General features: G+C 38.2%; 1 pseudogene; it reads right to left on the bottom strand.

Annotated features, from left to right (window-relative positions):
* Positions 1–4,926: 4,926 nt before the first annotated feature.
* On the bottom strand, positions 4,927–5,590 carry LOC119544853 (annotated as a pseudogene).
* Positions 5,591–5,981: the final 391 nt, after the last annotated feature.

Genomic DNA, 5,981 nt, shown 5'->3' on the forward strand with positions numbered 1-5,981 from the left:
TCCATTACTAAAATTTTCCCATCTCCCCAAACAAAGACTCTATACCGATTATGCATTAACTCCCTATTCTCTCACCACCCCCCACCCTTTGCAAGTGCGCTCTAATTTCTGTTTCTATGAGCTTGCGTTTTCCCAAAATTTTCTTTGTTTTTACCATGGGTCTTAAATTTAGCATCCTAAGTCTGTAACAATCTTGCTTGCTTTAATACCAACTTAACTTCAATAGTATACACAAACTATGATTCTATAACCTCACCCTCCCCCCAACTTTTATGTAGTTCTTGTCACAAATTATACATTATGAATACCAAACCACTGATTTCTCACTAAATTTTATGCACTTTCCTTTTAGATCCTGTAGGAAGTAAAAAGTGGAATTGCATACCAAAAACACAATAGTACTTGTGTTTATACTTACCCAGGCTGTTATCCTTAGCAGAGATCTTTTTTCTTTATGCGACTTCGATCTATTGTCTATCGCTCTATCCTTTTAACCTCCAGAACTCTCTTCGCATCTCTCCTAGGGCTGGTCTAGTGATGATGAACTCCCTCAGCTTTTGTTTATCTGGGAATGTTTTAATCTCTCTCTCATTTGTGAAGGACACTTTTGCCAGATATAGAATCTTGTTTGACACTTTTTTTGCTTTCAGCACTTCATCTCACTGCCTTTTTGCCTGCATGTTTTCCAATGAGAAATGGGCACTTATTGAAGCTTTCTTGTATGTGACATATTGCTTCTCCCCTGCAGCTTTCAGAATTCTCTATCTTTGGTATTTGGCAATTTGATTAGAAAATGCCATAGCATGGGTCTATTTGGATTTATCCTGTTTGGAGTTTGTTGAGCATCTTGCATTGTACATTCATGTCTTTCATTATATTTGGGAAGTTTTTAGCCATTAATTTTTTGAATATTCTCTCTAACCCTTTTTCTCTTTCTTCTCCTTCTGGGAATAAAATAATGGGTAGAAGTATGCTTAATGGTGTCCCATGGGTTCCACAGGCTCTATTCACTTTCCTTCATTCTTTCTTCCTTCTGCTCTTCAGATTAGATGATTTCAATCATCTTATCTACAAGTTCATGGATTCTTTCTTCTGCCAGTTCCAAATGGCCATTGAACCCATCTAAGAAATTAAATTTCTACTACTGTGATCTTCAGCTCATTTTGGTTCCTTTTCATAATTTCCATCTCTTCTGCCAATTCTTGCTATTTGTTCAAAGCTTCTGCAGGGGGATGGATTCTTGAAGCTTCTCACTCTGCCATCTTGATTAGGGTGGGCCACAGTTCAGGCTTTTTTTTAATGCAATTTTATTGAAGTATATTAACATACGAGATAATCATCCAAAGTGTACAATCAGTGGTTCACAATATCATCACATAGGTGTGCATTCATCACCATAATCAATTTTTGAAATTTTGTATTACTCAAAAAATAAAAATAAAAAAGAACACCTAAAATATCCCATGCCTCTTATCCCACCTCATTATTTATTTATTTATTTATTCATTGTCTTTATTTTCTTACTCATCTGGATAAAAGGAGTGTCAGTTGTAAGGTTTACACATTACACAGTCACACCAAAAAGATATATAGTTATATAATCATCTTCAAGAATCAAGACTACTGGATTACAGTTCAACAGTTTCATGTATTTCCTTCTAGCTATTCTAATACACTAAAAACTAAAAAGGAATATCTATATAATGCCTAAGAGTAACCCAGAATGACCTCCCGACTCTATTTGAAATATCTCATCCACTGAAAGTTTATTTTGTTTCATTTGTCTTTCCCCTTTTGGTCCAAGAAGGCATTCCCAATCCCATGATGCCAGGGCCAGGCTCAACCCCAGGAGTTGTGTCCTACATTGCCAGGGAGATTTATGCCCTTGGAGGTCATGTCCCACGCAGTGGGGAGGGTAGTGAGTATATTTGCAGAGTTGGCTGAGAGAAAGAGGCCATATCTAAGCAACAAAAGAGATTCTCTGGGAGTGACTCTTTAGGCATAATTATAAGTAGGCTTAGCTTCTCTTTTGCAGGAATATGTTTCATAAGGACAAGCCCCAAGATCAAGGGCTTGGCCTATTAAATTGGTAGTCCCCAATGCTTGTGAGAGTATCAGGAATTTCCCAGTTGGGGAAGTTTAATATTTCCATATTTTCCCCCAGTCCCTCAAGGGGACTTTGCAAATACTTTTTTATTCTCTGCTCAAATTACTGTGGGATGTATGGGGGCATCACAGTAACCTATACAAACCAACAAGATCTCATTCCCTGTTCGATTCCATGTAATTATGGAGTTCAAATAAACTGACCATACAGGTTAAATTATATAGTATGCTGCAGAAAATATAAATTTTGTACCAAATAAACATCTCTTCCTTTGGTCTGATACAGAAGTTGAAGTTTTAAAACACAGTCAATATCATCCTTTACCCCTTAGTCTGATTTGCCTTAGTCTAACCAGATCAGCTTCATTCACATTTCTAATTGAAGTCTGATCTCTTTTTCAGCTTTTTTAACAGTTGCTGTATGAGGCTATGCTGACTTTCATAGCTTCAGAACTCTAGCTGTGAGTCTCAGCTGTCACACAGATACCTGAAATTCCAGGAAACAGTCATGTTATATGCAAAGAGTTCAGCATCTCACAATTTAGAAATAACTGTAACAACTCATGAATAGATGTGACTGCTGTAAGAGCTTACAATATAGGAACCTTTACAATAAGCCTCTCCCTGATAACTTACGCTATCAAATTCAGTTCTCAGAGTTTGTACATTACAGTTAGTCCATATTAGTGAGGCATTATAACATTTGTCTTTTCATTTCTGGCTTTTTTTCACTCAACATACTGTCCTCAAGTTTCATTCACCTATTTGCATGCTTCACAGCTTCATTCCTTCTTGCAGTTGCTCAATATTCCATTGAATGAATAAACCACAGTTTGTCCTTCCATTCATCAGTTCATGTACCCTTAGGCCACTTCTGTCCATTGCAAATCGTGAATACTGCTGCCATAAACACCAGTGTGCAAATGTCCATTCATGTCCCTGCTTTCAGTTCTTTCAAGTATATACCCAATAACAGAGTGGCAGGATCATATGGCAACCCTATGCTTAGCCTCCTGTGGAACCACCACAATGCCCTCCAGATGGACTGTACCATTCTACTTCCTTTCCACAGTGAATAGGTACAACTCTCTCTCAATATTTTCTCCAACACTTGTATCTTTCCGTTTATTTTTAAGCAGTTTTATTCACATACCATACAATCCATCCTAAGTAAATAATCAATGGTTCCTATTATAATCACATAGTTATACATTCTCCACCCCAGTCTATATGGAGACATTTCCATTTATCCCACAAAAAATGAAGAAGAGGAAAAAAAAAATGAAGAATAAAAAATAAAAATTCAATTAAATAAAAAGGAGAAGCAACACCACCACCAAAAATCCCAAACCCCTCCCTTGTATCCCACTCTTATTGACTTTTAGCTTTTGTATATTGCTTTTTGTTACATTTCATGGAAGTATATTACAATGTTACTGTTAACTGTAGACTCTGATTTGCATTGATTGTATTTTTCCACATACCATCTTATTTTCAACACTGAAATGTTGACATTCATTTGTTATCCCTCATTTGTCCATTTAATCACCATCATTGTGCACTCTGGGTTTTGCTAAGTTATACAATCTCAGTCTTTATCATCTGTCTTTCCTTCTGGTGTCATACATGCCCCTAGCCTTCCTTGTTCAACCATACTCACATTCAGCATTGTTCAGTGTATATACAATATTGTGCTACCATCCACAATTCTGTCTTTTGGATTTTATGTATCATATCTTATTTTTTCTCTCTCTCTCTTTTTACTCTTACTGATAGTCTTCATTTACATACTCTTCTCCAAACCTCTCTCTCCTCTCTTTTCTTATCTACCTGTAGGGCTCCCTTTAGTATTTCTTGTAGAGCAAGTCTTTGTTCACAAACTCTCTCAGTGTCTTTCTGAAAATATTATAAACTCTCCCTCATTTTTTTCTAGTTTTAGCAAAGGATTTTATTTGCTAATACCCAAAAAAGTAAAATTCAGAAAATAGTCACTTACTACAAGAACAGTTCTATAATAAAATATTTAAAATCATCCTTTCCTTTCTTCCCAAGGTGTGCTCTTTTATGTATATCACATTTTAGAGCAGAGTGATGCACAGAAATAGTGTGAGGAACACATGGCACTTGTTACAGGAGCTCCAACTTTCTGATACAACTTTTTTTTCCTGTTGCTTCCCCTTTTGATAGAAATTTATTGCAAAATTTTCTTTTCTTTATAGCAAATATTTTAAAAATCCCTCCTCCCACTTTCCCACTTAGGCTGGAAAAGTACAGAATTGAAAAGTCCCCCCCCCAACCCCACCACCAGCTGAGGCTAAAACACTGAATGTTGAAGAATATCTGGGTTTCTCTACGTCCTTGGCTTATACACTTAGGCATTCACAGAGAAAGTTGAATTTCAAGTTCTGTTACTTCCCAAAATGGCTAACAGAAGAGAGGATTTGATTAGGACAGCTGAAAAGCTGAGCCATCCTATGATGGAGCAAAACAGGCCTTTTCAACCATCAGTGATACTTACACTTGTTGATCACAAGCCCTGAAATGAGATTCCAGCCCTGAATAGAAAATATACTCAGAAATAGCCAGCAGAGTGCTGAGATATAGGAACAGAACAGATAACTGGTGAAGGCACAAAGTAAAGAATCCCAGAATAATTTTAGTGCCATTTTCATTTAATACAGTATAGCAACTTAAAGACGTTGGCTGTGGTCACACTTGGATATGTTTATGGGATTGTTGCAGGAAAATATGATTGGCAGGTGGCAAATTCTGGCTCATTGTGCTAAGTGAGCAACTCCTGCACCAACTTCCTAGAGAGACTTAAGGCTGGGGAGTGTACTGGAGGTATTGCTTGCCAGATGGAGGTATTGTTTTGGTGAAGACTCCTTTAGGGAAAATTCTTTTGGCTTCCTCTTCAGGGCTGGTTGGAAGGACCATCACACTACCTCCATCCTTCCAATCAACTGGGGTAGCAACCCTCTTTTCTGCTGTCAGCTGGAGATAACTACTCTAAGAATCTCATCAAATTTCCTTCCAGGGGTAGCTGGAGAGAGGGTAGACAGCTTCAGTTTCTTATCAGGACCAAAAAGAAACACCACATGAGTCATGCCTTTTTATCTTTCTCTGCTGGGTCCAGCATTCCTAACAGGATGCCAAAGTCCTTATTCCTATCACCGATGACGGGAAAAGGTAACATTTCTGTGGGCTCACCACCACTGTAGTCATTGATATGCTTGTTTCAGGCAAAATGGTCTGCAACACTGTCTATTAAGAGGACAATCAGGTTAACATTCCTCTTGGCAAATTCCGGTGCCAGCTTTGCAGCTTTGCAAGGCTCCGCGGTGTATACTGGGGTAAAGTCCTGAGGGTGGGGGAAGAGAATGCCTCGTTAATCTCCCAGATAGTCATGGAAACTGATGTGATTGAAAGTGGTATTGGTCTCAAAATTGAGGGTCTCATCCTCGTGAAGCAGCCCTCCAGACATGGCAGCAGCAGTGATGTGGAAGGGTGAGAGGACACAGCTGTCATAGCCACCAGCCGGCTGGCTCTAGCAGAGCTCTCCCTCATTTTTGAAGGACAGTTTTGCCAGATATAGAACTCTTGGCTGGAAGTTTTTTTCTTTCAGTATCTTAAACGTATCATACCGCTGCCTTCTCGCATCCATGGTTTCTGCTGAGAAATCTCCACTTAGTCTTATTGAGTGTCCCTTGCATGTGATGGATCACTTTTCTCTTGCTGCTTTCAGAATTCTCTCTTTGTCTTTGACATTTGACAATCTGATTAATAAGTGTCTTGGAATAGGTCTATTTGGATTCATTCTGTTTGCGGTTTGCTGTCCTTCTTGGATCTAAAATTTTATGTCTTTCATAAGAGTT

The sequence above is a fragment of the Choloepus didactylus genome, chromosome 9 (assembly GCF_015220235.1).
Source record: "Choloepus didactylus isolate mChoDid1 chromosome 9, mChoDid1.pri, whole genome shotgun sequence".
Lineage (NCBI taxonomy): Eukaryota > Metazoa > Chordata > Mammalia > Pilosa > Megalonychidae > Choloepus > Choloepus didactylus.